This window comes from Eleutherodactylus coqui, unplaced genomic scaffold (genome assembly GCF_035609145.1).
Source record: "Eleutherodactylus coqui strain aEleCoq1 unplaced genomic scaffold, aEleCoq1.hap1 HAP1_SCAFFOLD_36, whole genome shotgun sequence".
In the NCBI taxonomy this organism is placed as follows: Eukaryota; Metazoa; Chordata; class Amphibia; order Anura; family Eleutherodactylidae; genus Eleutherodactylus; species Eleutherodactylus coqui.
The window spans coordinates 442,625-456,702 of NW_027102234.1; positions in this window are offsets into that span (position 1 = coordinate 442,625).

Genomic DNA, 14,078 nt, shown 5'->3' on the forward strand with positions numbered 1-14,078 from the left:
TTGCTAATGAGGGCTTTTCAGAAGTAAAAATTGTTGGGAGGGGGGGGCACTCTTGCCGCTATTGTGGCTTAATAGTGGGACCTGGTAACTTGTGATGCAGCCCAACATGTAGCCCCTCGCCTGCCCGATCCGTTGCTATGTCGTTTCCATCACTTTCTTGAATTGCCCAGATTTTCACAAATGGAAACCTTAGTGAGCATCGGCGATATACAAAAATGCTCGGGTCGCCCATTGACTTCAATGGGGTTCATTATTCGAAACAAACCCTCGAGCATCGCGAAATTTTCGTCACGAGTAACGAGCACCCGAGCATTTTGGTGCTCGCTCATCTCTAACCTGTACCCATTTTGGTAAACCTGGCTTCAGCTTACTTTTTCCTACTAACTGACGAAGGTCATTCTTGACTGTGGCATCATCTCCTCTGGTCTTGCTAGAGGGTCTCTCATAGGTTCAGAGAAGAGTTACTAGGATGTGAGCGGTCTGCAAATCATGTCCTATGAGGAACGGTTAAAGACAAAAAAGAAGGCTGAGAGGAGCCTTAATAGCTGTCTACAAATATCTGAAGGGTTTACATACTGCAGAGGGATCAGCCCTATTCTCATTTGTACAAGGAAAGACTAGAAGCAATGGGATGAAACTGAAAGGGAGGAGACACAGATTAGATATTAGATAGTGAGGGTGATCAATGAGTGGAACAGATTACAACGGGAGGTGGTGAGTTCTCCTTCAATGGAAGTCTTCAAACAAAGGCTGGACATTATATCTGTCTGTGATTAGTGAATCCTGCACTGAGCAGGGCTTTGGACCAGATGACCCTGGAGGTTCCTTCCAACTCTGCCATTCAATGATTCAGGTCGGCTCACTGCAGGTTCAGTCACAGTTGGGAAGTTCATTACTTGGAAACTGTTCAGCTGTTCTTGGGTTGGTATTTTGGCTGGTCAGTTCATTCTGTTCCAGTATCATGGGTTGGTTTATCTTGCCAACTATACCATGTAATACTGGTGCAACCCTGGCAGAGCCAAACATCAGGGCCGGATCTTTCAATAAACTGGATGGCACTTTGACTATCAGTAACCACTTGTTGGTATCTGGATGGATGCTGGAGGTAGAGGAGATGGAGATAAAGGCCCTCTGATCACAGCCACTAAGACACAGGAGGCCACTTTGTCTTCCTGTGGAATTTACAACTTTTAATATCAGTGATGTACCGATACAGCAGCCGGTGATATCACCAGGGTAAGCGGGGTCCTGCTGGCTGACAGTCTCTGTTCAAGAAGCAATACGGACTCTGCTCTTCAGAAGGTGGTCTTTAATCACTTTTGCCTATACTTGGTGGTGCTTTGAGCCGTTGCGTAGCTCCTTCCTACATAGGTCTACTTGTCTTCACTGCACGACCACACACTGCCACCACCAAAGAGGCAGCGCATTGTACCTCAACCTTTTTTATAGCCTGTTGCTCTTGCAAGCCCGCCAACCAGGATTTCTCCCTTTACAATAAACAACTATGTGACTCTCCTGCATGAGTTTTACTGTATTCTCTATGGTGGTCGGTCCTCACGGTTCTTACATGTACTTTCAAGCTGTTTCACCAGGACTAACCATGCATTGAAAAAAACACATTGAGTACATGTGGTTTTGAGTGCAGCCCAGTAGATAGTGTTTGGACAGCAGGGGGCAGTGTTTTCCCTGCTGCCTGCAAAGCAGTTGCACATGCGTCCATGCAGTCATGTATGTATAGATGCGCAGACACGTACAAGAGTGCTAACAGTCCAGTATACATGTTGAGGTTGCACTGTTAAGGGGCTCCAGGAGGGGCTTGTGGTTGGCACTTTTCAATAGCTGGCATTGTGGGGGCATTTAGAAGACATTGTTGTTGGGAAATGTGTGCCAGATTGTTCAGGTGGCATGTGGGCGACATTGTTATGGAGACATGTAGGCGACATTCTTATAGAGACATTGTTGTAGGGAGATGTGTGCAATATTATCGAGGGAACATGTGAGCGACATTGTTTTGGGTACATTGTTTTGGGGAGATGTGAACAACATTTTTCAGCAGGTATGTAGGCGACATTGTTGTGGGGGTATGTGAGTGACATTGTTGTGGGGGTATGTGAGTGACATTGTTGTGAGGGTATGTGTCTGACATTGTTGTAGGGGTATGTGTGCGACATTGTTGTGAGGGTATGTGAGTGACATTGTTGTGGGGGTATGTGTGCGGCATTGTTGTGAGGGTATGTGTCTGACATTGTAGTGGGGGTATGTGTGTGACATTGTTGTGGGGGTATGTGAGTGACATTGTTGTCGGGATATGTGAGTGACATTGTTGTGGGGGTATGTGAGAGACATTGTTGTGGGGGTATGTGTCTGTCATTGTTGTGGGGGTATGTGTGTGACATTGTTGTGGGGGTATGTGTGTGACATTGTTGTGGGGGTATGTGTGTGACATTGTTGTGGGGGTATGTGAGTGACATTGTTGTCGGGATATGTGAGTGACATTGTTGTCGGGATATGTGAGTGACATTGTTGTGGGGGTATGTGTGTGACATTGTTGTGGGGGTATGTATGTGACATTGTTGTGGGGGTATGTGTCTGACATTGTTGTGGGGGTATGTGTGCGATATTGTTGTGGGGGTATGTGTCTGACATTGTTGTGGGGGTATTTGAGAGACATTGTTGTGGGGGTATGTGTGTGACAATGTTGTGGGGGTATGTGTGTGACATTGTTGTGGGGGTATGTGTGTGACATTGTTGTGGGGGTATGTGTGTGACAATGTTGTGGGGGTATGTGTGTGACATTGTTGTGGGGGAATGTGTCTGACATTGTTGTGGGGGTATTTGAGAGACATTGTTGTGGGGATATGTGAGTGACATTGTTGTGGGGGTATGTGTCTGACATTGTTGTGGGGGTGTGTGTCTGACATTGTTGTGAGGGATATGTGAGTGACATTGTTGTGGGGGATATGTGAGTGACATTGTTGTGGGGGTATCAACCCCCCAAAAATATACTCAATACACAGATTAGAAATATATAAATAAATCTTTATTTACCAATCATATTACAATATTTCTAGTTAAATTCTATTCGTTATCTTATATGTTCCAAAATCAGAATTAATGCCAATATGGAAATGTGCACCTAAAATAGCATTAAAAATATATAAATATTTTTTTAAATGTTAAGATTACTGTGAAAATCCTTTTGTCCGACTTCCAGTTATCCAGAAAGGCTGATAAATTTTGGAAATTCAGATGTCCAACTAAAAGTACTTTTACTGTCTTCTCCGTTTGACTCCAGTTCTGGGAAGCGGTGTGTAAATTCAGTGGCATAATCCTGCCTAGATGGCTGGTCATCAGCACTCAACAAACCTAATACTAAACAGACTGGTAGGGGTGAAGGTGCCAACGATTTACCTGCTGTTTATGGAGCCTGAAAGATAAACGGCAATGGAAAAGTTAGTTTTCTTACAGCAGTCTGTCCAGGAGGTGTCATCCCGCTATCCCAGATGCCTGAACCCCCGATTCACCTATGCATAATACAAGTGGTGGTGCATCATCAACCCCTCCCCTTGGCTCTTGATTGATAGCCCAGTTATATTGCTAGCAGCCAATCAAGACCAATGAGAAAGGGTTGATGATCGCGCAAAATCCAGAACCACTATATAGCAATAGATGCACAAGAAAATGGAGCAGGTCCAGCGTAGGATAAAAACTCTTTTTCTTTATTGAAAAATCCAGAGGAACAAGGACCATGTGCCGTCTTACATATTTCACGCAAGCATGTTGCCCTGATAATAGACTATGATAAAGGGCAACATGTTTGCTTGACACATGTATAATGGCACATGTTACTTGTTCTTCTATGTCTGACTGGATCAGTGTTTCCCAAACTCCAGACCTCCGGGGGTCCTAACAGGTGATGTTTTCAGGATTTCCTCAGTATTGCACAGGTGATGTAATTATTGTCGGTGCCTCAGACATTGCTACAGGGGATCTTACTATAGGATATCCTGAAAACATAACCTGTGGGGGTCCGTGAGGACTGAAGTTTGGGAAACACCGGTCTAGATTTTTCAACTATAAGAAAGAGTGCTGTGAAGGCTCCGGTTACACCTTTGGGCCTGTTTCACATGGACGGCAGGTATATCAGCGCTGCAAAATTGCAGTGATATCGCAACTGTGTTCTCGCAATTTTGTGGTTGCAGTGATGCGTTTTTCTTGCAAAAAATCGTGCAGCACTTCACTGTTGCCTATGATAAAATTGTGAGAAGGTTAAGCCCTCCACCTTAAATAAGCCCTAGCTAAATTTACAAAAGAAAGGGGAATACTCACCAAGCATGTGCAGTCCAGGTCCTCCCGCTGCTTTCTGGAGATCCATTGGGCATTTTGCAGTCCTTGTTCGCCCACACGAGATCACTTCCTGGTTACTGGATTCAAAATTCCCACCTCCAAGAAGCGATGCCTCTGATTGGTTAATCCAGCGCTAGTCGGCCAATCAATGCAGCGCACGATGAACCAAAGTGAGGGCTGTGATTGGTTCATCCAGCTCTGCATTGATTAGCTAAGCAGAGTTTGAAGAACCAATCACATTGTGGAGGCGGGATTTAAGAATTGTCTGAGCGGCGGCATTGATTGGCTAATTCATAAACCCCGCCTCCAGTACAGTACTGTTCTTTCATAATCCTTTCTTCCTGGTGAGATTGTTCACACTGTTCATCACTTACATCCCTGAATCTTGGAAACGCTGGTCTTTCATGAGTTTCTGGATTTGTAGTCCATTGAATTTACCTGCTGTTAGCTTCTCCATGCTCATTGCAGGAAGTTTTCTACATTTGTAGCCAAAACACTTTCCATTCCTCTTCAATGTCTTTACTAGAGATGAGCGAGCACCAAAATGCTCGGGTGCTCGTTACTCGGGACGAAATTATCGTGATGCTCGAGGGTTCGTTTCGAGTACGAACCCCATTGAAGTCAATGGGCGACCGGAGCATTTTTGTATTTCGCCGATGCTCACTAAGGTTTTCATGTGTGAAAATCTGGGCAATTCAAGAAAGTGATGGGAACGACACAGCAACGGATAGGGCAGGCGAGGGGCTACATGTTGGGCTGCATCTCAAGTTCACAGGTCCCACTATTAAGCCACAATACCGGCAAGAGTGCCCCCCCCTCCCAACAACTTTTACTTCTGAAAAGCCCTCATTAGCATGGCATACCTTAGCTAAGCACCACACTACCTCCAACAAAGCACAATCACTGCCTGCATGACACTCCGCTGCCACTTCTCCTGGGTTACATGCTGCCCAACCCCTTCCCCGCACGACACAGTGTCCACAGCACACACACCAAACTGTCCCTGCGCAGCCTTCAGCTGCCCTCATGCCACACTCATGTCTATTTATAAGTGCGTCTGCCAGAGGGACCGCAGGCACACACTGCAGAGGGTTGGCATGGCTAGGCAGCGACGACCCCAGGAAAAGGGGCGGGGCAATAGTCCACAATGCTGTACAGAAGCAATGAGAAATCCAATACTGTGCCACCTCCATCTGGAGCTGCACACGTGGGCATAGCAATGGGGCACCTATGTGCCACACACTATTCATTCTGTCAAGGTGTCTGCATGCCCCAGTCAGACCGCGTTTTTTTATAAATAGTCACAGGCAGGTACAACTCCGCAATGGGAATTCCATGTGCACCCACAGCATGGGTGGCTCCCTGGAACCCACCCACTGTACATAAATGTATCCCATTGCAGTGCCCAGCACAGCTGAGGTAATGTCAGCTTTAATGCAGGTGGGCTTCGGCCCACACTGCATGCCCCAGTCTGACTGGGGTTCTTTACAAGTGGACAGATGTAGGTTCAACTCCGTGTGGACCCACAGCATGGGTGGGTGCCAGGAAGCCACCGGCGGTACATAAATATATCCCATTGCATTGCCCATCACAGCTGAGGTAATGTCGTGCTTAATGCAGGTGGGCTTCGGCCCACACTGCATGCCCCAGTCTGACTGGGGTTCTTTACAAGTGGACAGAGGTAGGTTCAACTCCGTGTGCACCTACAGCATGGGTGGCTCCCTGGAACCCACTGGCGGTACATAAATAAATCCCATTGCATTGCCCATCACAGCTGAGGTAATGTCGTGCTTAATGCAGGTGGGCTTCGGCCCACACTGCATGCCCCAGTCTGACTGGGGTTCTTTACAAGTGGACAGATGTAGGTTCAACCCCGTGTGGACCCACAGCATGGGTGGGTGCCAGGAAGCCACCGGCGGTACATAAAGATATCCCATTGCATTGCCCATCACAGCAGAGGTAATGTCGTGCTTAATGCAGGTGGGCTTCGGCCCACACTGCATGCCCCAGTCTGACTGGGGTTCTTTAGAAGTAGACAGATGTAGGTTCAACTCCGTGTGGACCCACAGCATGGGTGGGTGCCAGAAAGCCACCGGCGGTACATAAATATATCCCATTGCATTGCCCATCACAGCTGAGGTAATGTCGTGCTTAATGCAGGTGGGCTTCGGCCCACACTGCATGCCCCAGTCAGACTGGGGTTCTTTACAAGTGGACAGATGTAGGTTCAACTCCGTGTGCACCTACAGCATGGGTGGCTCCCTGGAACCCACCGGCGGTACATAAATAAATCCCATTGCATTGCCCAGCACGGCTGAGGTAACGTCCGATTAAACGCAGGTGGGCTTCGGCCCACACTGCATGCCCCAGTCAGACCGCAGTTTTTAATACATAGACACTGGCAGGTACAAATCCGTAAAGTGAAGTACCTGCGGACCCACAGCATGGTTGGCTCCCTGGAACCCATCGGCGGTACATAAATGTATCCCATTGCAGTGCCCTACTCAGCAGAGCTAACGTCAGATACAATACAGGTGGGCCTCGGCCCACACTGCATGCCCCAGTCAGACTGGTAATATGTACCTTAACAGTAACCTTGTTGGTGGTAATGTGGTGGTGACTGCGGACCTAGTACCGCGGTTTTATTTAGTTGGTTTTCGGAATGTGGCCAGGATTAAGTGGGCCGTGGCGGGGGGATGGTGGTGGTGTTCTCTTGTTGTGTCGTTAAAGGTGAAATTCTTGGACTGCCACCAGACGGACCAATGCAAAGGTATTTGCCAAGAATGTTTTCATTGTTGGAGGAGGAGGGGGATGTTTTGGAGGCACTATGTGTCCTCTCCACGTGTCCGTGGTTATATGCACCTTAACAGTAACCTCGTTGGTGGTAATGTGGTGGTGACTGCGGACCTAGTAGCGCGGTTTTATTTAGTTGGTTTTCGGAATGTGGCCAGGATTAAGTGGGCCGTGGCGGGGGGATGGTGGTGGTGTTCTCTTGTTGTGTCGTTAAAGGTGAAATTCTTGGACTGCCACCAGACGGACCAATGCAAAGGTATTTGCCAAGAATGTTTTCATTGTTGGAGGAGGAGGGGGATGTTTTGGAGGCACTATGTGTCCTCTCCATGTGTCCGTGGTTATATGCACCTTAACAGTAACAGCGTTGGTGGGAAATGGCCTCGCCGCCATCATGTCTTTGGGAAGCCTCTGTTTCCACACCCCAGTGACATACCAATAGCAGCGGTATAGGATGAGCCCAGAATTATTAACATTTCAGCGGTAGCATTAGGGACAGGCCCCACTAACATATCACTAGCAGCATTATAGGGGGAGCACAGTATTAGTTCCATTTCAGTAATAGTAGCACTCAAGACAGGCCCCAGTAACAATTCCGAAGCAGCAGTATAGGGGGAGCACAGTATTAGTTCCATTTCAGTAATAGTAGCACTCAAGACAGGCCCCAGTAACATTCCCATTGCAGCAGTTTAGGGAGATAACAGTCTCTTTCACATTTCAGTAGCTGCAGTATAGACAAGGCCCCAGTTACATTTATGAAGCAAAAGTGTAGGCCAACCCCACACACCTTTCTGTACCATGAGTGCAGGCGAAGAACATACAAATTACTATGATTACACTGTAGGTGAGGGCACAAAAAAATTGGTGTACCAACAGTACTAATGTACCTCTGAAAAATTGGCCATGCCCAACCAAGATGGCAGGTGAAACCCATTAATCGCTTTGGTTAATGTGGCTTAAGTGGTAACTAGGCCTGGAGGCAGCCCAGTTTAACTAAAAATTGGTTCAAGTTAAAGTTTCAACACTTTTAAGAGCATTGAAACGTATAAAAATTGTTTAGAAAAATTATATGACTGAGCCTTGTGGCCCTAAGAAAAATTGCCCGTTCGGCGTGATTAAGTGAGGTTTCAGGAGGAGGAGCAGGAGGAGGAGCAGGAATATTATACACAGTTTGATGAAGCAAAAATGTCCCCGTTTTGGATGGTGATAGAGAACGATGCTTCCATCCGCGGGTGCAGCCTACGTATTGCTTAGGTATCGCTGCTGTCCGCTGGTGGAGAAGAGAAGTCTGGGGAAATCCAGGCTTTGTTCATCTTGATGAGTGTAAGCCTGTCGGCACTGTCGGTTGACAGGCGTGTACGCTTATCTGTGATGATTCCCCCAGCCGTACTAAACACCCTCTCTGACAAGACGCTAGCCGCAGGACAAGCAAGCACCTCCAGGGCATACAGCGCGAGTTCAGGCCACGTGTCCAGCTTCGACACCCAGTAGTTGTAGGTGGCAGAGGCGTCACGGACGACGGTCGTGCGATCGGCTACGTACTCCCTCACCATCCTATTACAGTGCTCCCGCCGACTCAGCCTTGACTGGGGAGCGCTGACACAGTCTTGGTGGGGAGCCATAAAGCTGTCCAGGGCCTTAAAGAGTGTTGCACTGCCTGTGCTGTACATGCTGCTCGATCTCCGCGCCTCCCCTGCTACCTGGCCCTCGGAACTGCGCCTTCTGCCACTAGCGCTGTCGGATGGGAATTTTACCAACAGCTTGTGGGTCAGGAGAAAGGCATCCTAACATGAAGTCAGCCATGTGTGCCAGGGTACCTGTACGCAACACATGGCTGTCTTCACTAGGAAGATCACTTTCAGGATCCTCCTCCTCCTCCTCCTCCTCCTCAGGCCATACACGCTGAAAGGATGACAGGCAAGCAGCATGTGTACCGTCAGCAGTGGGCCAAGCTGTCTCTTCCCCCTCCTCCTCATCCTCCTCATGCTCCTCCTCCTCCTCCTCAACGCGCTGAGATATAGACAGGAGGGTGCTCTGACTATCCAGCGACATACTGTCTTTCCCCGGCTCTGTTTCCGAGCGCAAAGCATCAGCCTTTATGCTTTGCAGGGAACTTCTCAAGAGGCATAGCAGAGGAATGGTGACGCTAATAATTGCAGCATCACTGCTCACCACCTGGGTAGACTCCTCAAACTTTCCAAGGACCTGGCAGATTTCTGCCAACCAGGCCCACTCTTCTGAAAAGAATTGAGGAGGCTGACTCCCACTGCGCCGCCCATGTTGGAGTTGGTATTCCACTATAGCTCTACGCTGCTCATAGAGCCTGGCCAACATGTGGAGCGTAGAGTTCCACCGTGTGGGCACGTCGCACAGCAGTCGGTGCACTGGCAGATTAAACCGCTGTTGCAGGGTGCGCAGGGTGGCAGCGTCCGTGTGGGACTTGCGGAAATGTGCGCAGAGCCGGCGCACCTTTACGAGCAGGTCTGACAAGCGTGGGTAGCTTTTCAGAAAACGCTGAACCACCAAATTAAAGACGTGGGCCAGGCATGGCACGTGCGTGAGGCTGCCGAGCTGCAGAGCCGCCACCAGGTTACGGCCGTTGTCACACACGACCATGCCCGGTTGGAGGCTCAGCGGCGCAAGCCAGCGGTCGGTCTGCTCTGTCAGACCCCGCAGCAGTTCGTGGGCCGTGTGCCTCTTATCTCCTAAGCTGAGTAGTTTCAGCACGGCCTGCTGACGGTTGGTGGTACCAGGTGGTATTAGGTGTTCTTAGCAGCAGGTGTTATTATTGGTAGGTGGCAGCAGCAGGTGGTATCTGTTGTTGGTTGGTGGCTGCAGCAGGTGGTATCTATTATTGGATGGTGGCACCAGGTGGTATTAGGTGTTCTTAGCAGCAGGTGTTATTATTGGTAGGTGGCAGCAGTAGGTGGTATCTATTGTTGGTTGGTGGCGTCAGCAGGTGGTATCTATTGTTGGTTGGTGGCACCAGGTGGTATTAGGTATTCTTAGCAGCAGGTGTTATTATTGGTAGGTGGCAGCAATAGGTGGTATCTATTGTTGGTTGGTGGCTGCAGCAAGTGGTATTCATAGCTGGTTGGTGGCTGCAGGTGGTATTAGGTATTCTTGGCAGCAGGTGGTATCTATTGTTGGTTGGTGGCACCAGGTGGTATTAGGTGTTCTTAGCAGCAGGTATTATTATTGGTAGGTGGCAGCAGCAGGTGGTATCTATTGTTTGTTGGTGGCACCAGGTGGTATTAGGTGTTCTTAGCAACAGGTGTTATTATTGGTAGGTGGCAGCAGCAGGTGGTATCTATTGTTGGTTGGTGGTACCAGGTGGTATTAGGTGTTCTTAGCAGCAGGTGTTATTATTGGTAGGTGGCAGCAGTAGGTGGTAACTATTGTTGGTTGGTGGCTGCAGCAAGTGGTATTCATAGCTGGTTGGTGGCTGCAGGTGGTATTAGGTATTCTTGGCAGCAGGTGGTATCTATTGTTGATTGGTGGCTGCAGGTGGTATTAGGTGTTCTTGGCAGCAGGTGGTATCTATTGTTGATTGGTGGCTGCAGGTGGTATTAGGTGTTCCTGGCAGCAGGTGGTATCTATTGTTGATTGGTGGCTGCAGATGGTATTAGGTGTTCTTGGCAGCAGATGGTATCAATTGTTGGTTGGTGGCTGCAGGTGGTATTAGGTGTTCTTGGCAGCAGATGGTATCTGTTGTTGGTTGGTGGCTGCAGGTGGTATTAGGTGTTCTTGGCAGCAGGTGGTATCTATTGTTGGTTGGTGGCTGCAGGTGGTATTAGGTGTTCCTGGCAACAGATGGTTTTTTATCTTGGCTGATGGCAACAGATGGTATTTGCTGCTGTTTGACATCTCCCCTGATGTTATGCGGAATGTCACTTCCTGCAAAAGGAAAACGTAAAGACAATCTAGTTAAACCTTCTTTTAAGCTATAGGCAGTGTGGTAGCACAGATGGCCTGCAGAGGGCAGTAAAGCAGTCATTCTGCTAGTAAATTACAGAAAACCCTTGTGTGGGTATGGCAGGGAGGATGCAGGCAAGGAAAATGCTGTACAGCCCTGCTGAGGTGATCTAGTGTTTGTTTGTTTCTACTGCAGCTAGGGCTTATTTCAGGGTTAGGGCTTATGTTTCAAGTTCCCCTGAAAATCCCATCTAATCTTATAGGCCGTGTCTATTTTACAGGACAAAATGAACGGCAGGAAAAAACATCAGACACGTTCACTGTTGAGAATGAAGTCATAAGACCAGAGGAAGAGTAAGTTCTTGTAGTTTATCATAAAAGTTTTATGTTGTTTGTTATGCATTTGCATTAAAAACCAATGAACTAAATAGTTAGAAATCTGACACTTAAAAACTGATCAGCTAGATCTAGACTCAGGGGCATAGCTATAGGGGATGCAGAGGTAGCAGTCACTACCGGGTCCTGAAGCTTTATAAGAAAAAATACCAACTTTATTAGCGATGCTTGTGCCGGGCACACACACTGACGTCAGTGTGCGCACCTGGGATCATACTTCCCTGACCTCTTCTCATTGTTTCCTTAGGAGGAGTGGAGAAGAAAAGAAGCTCCATCAGCTCGAGCGTCCCGCAGCAGCGCTGAGAAGGGTAAGGGTGTCGATAAGACTGCAAAGAGGAGGTAAGTATATGGGTCTCAGGGGGAAAGGGCTACTACTACTGGGGCTACTGTGGGGTTAATATTACTACTGGGGCCAATATAGGGGACACTATTAGTAATAGTTTGGCCCCAGTAACATTTACTGTTGAGGATGAAAGACCTGAGGAAGAGGAAGTTCTTGTAGTTTTTTATATGAGTTTTATGCTGTTCATTATGCGTTTGCATTAACAAGCAGTGAGCTAAATAGGTAGAAATTCGACACTTAAAAACAATGCGCCAAAGCTAGGACATGGTAAGCCGCGACAAGCCATCACTTAACCCTCCCACCTCTCCATGTATTTCAGGTGTCCAAGTCTTCATTTGGGACGCTGCAAGGTCACTATGGTCTTTGGTTCCAATCTGTGATGTCACAGACACTGCAGGTATATAAAGTGATGTTACAGTGAGATGAGCTCATTCTGTATAGAAAGTGAGAGAGAGAAGAGAAAATGTTCGTGAAATTGATATTAATGACTCTGCTGCTATTACCATCAGTGCATGCAGGTTCAATCTTCAGCAAAAAATATGAAGGTAACTACATTTGTAGCCGCCCATCCTTACATCCCAAATAACAACTCATTTAGGAATCCGCAGTTGTAATACTAACGACCTAATGAATAAAAGGCAGATTATGAATAACTTCTATTGTTTCTTCTTTTCTAGATGTACCAAGAAAGAAAATAGAAGAGACGCCGACCATTATAGATCGAATAGAGGATAACATCAGATTTATTTTACCCGCTGTTGCCCCCTACTTCTTGGTACTCGTATATGCGGTGGGCAAGTGTCTTTATGAGAGGTATAAGTAAGTATTGCAAACCGTAGACACAAGACCCCCCAAATATGGCCGAATTGCATTTTCTTTTCTATTTCACTCCAGTTTTTTAGAGTGGAGCGAACAATCTGAAAATGCAAAAAAAGCTCCATGTCCTTAAGGGGTTAAAGGGTATATTTTAGTGTACGGTACACTTCTTGTGGCTTGTTTTACTGCACGGACTCACAAAGTGACTTCTAATTTTCCAACTTTACAGGAAAAAGAAGATGGATGACATCTCAACAGATGACATCGAGAGTGGAAGATCATCCAAACCCACAGAAATCAGCAGCGAATCCAACGGTAAATGCTGCAGTGGAGTCAAATCAATGTGCATTATATGAACATCTAATCTTATAGGCCGTGTCTATTCTACAGGACAAAATAGACAAGAAGAAAAACTTCCCGACACATACACTGTTGAGGATGAAGTCAAAAGACCAAAGGAAGCGGAAGTTCTTGTAGTTTTTTATATGCGTTTTAAGTTGTTCGTTATGGAGGACTGTAGAAGGACTTGCGCAGACACGACAAGAAGTTTTTTTCTTACTGCAGGTTGACCATTGCAAACTTTGACAAGTTGCTGGAGATTCTGTGACCCCATCTGACGTACCGGGATCATTGCACAAATTATTTTTTTAGCTAGTGTTTTTGGCTTTTTTGATAGTTAGGGACTCGCAAGAAAATGAGGACCCTTGACGTGGGCTTGCGAGCTTACATAATATGGTGAATTTAGCAAAATCACTCCTGAAAAAGAAGTGATGTATATTTGCTACATTTGCCCGTATTATAAACTAATACCTCATTTGGTTTATCTTAGGGATAACATAGGGAGAAGATCGCAATCCTCTGCCACTGCTGTGACAGGGGATTATTTCATCCTTGCAGGGAATCCCCTCATCACTGAATACTGTGACAGCACTGTCACAGTGTTGAGTGATGAGGGAAATCCCCGTAGAGATAAAGAAATCCCCTGCCACAGCAGTGGCAGAGGATCGCGATGCTATCCCATTGCTTTCAATGGGGTTGGCACTGCTGCTGCTCCATTGGAAGCAATTGGATAAAGGCATCCTCTGTGTTGATGATTTTTGGTGGGGGTGGGGGCTAGAAATACAAGCCCTACTCCGAAAACAATTCATAGCTGCAGAAAAAAAAACTAAACACCACTTTAGATGCACCAATCAGAGGCAGTGCTTTCAGGAGGTGCGATTTTTCAATCCACGACCAGAAGAGATGCTGAAGAAGAGGACCTGGGAGAAGTTCTGCTAGAGATGACCGCACTTCTAAGGTGATGTATTTCTTTATTTTTTGGTCTGCAGCTAGGGATTATTTTTGGGATAGGGCTTATATTTCAAGCCCCTCCCCCTCCACACACACACACACACACACACACCAGAAAATTATCGCTGCGGGGAGTCCCCTCATCAATGAACACTGTACTAGTGCTGTCACAGTGTTCAGT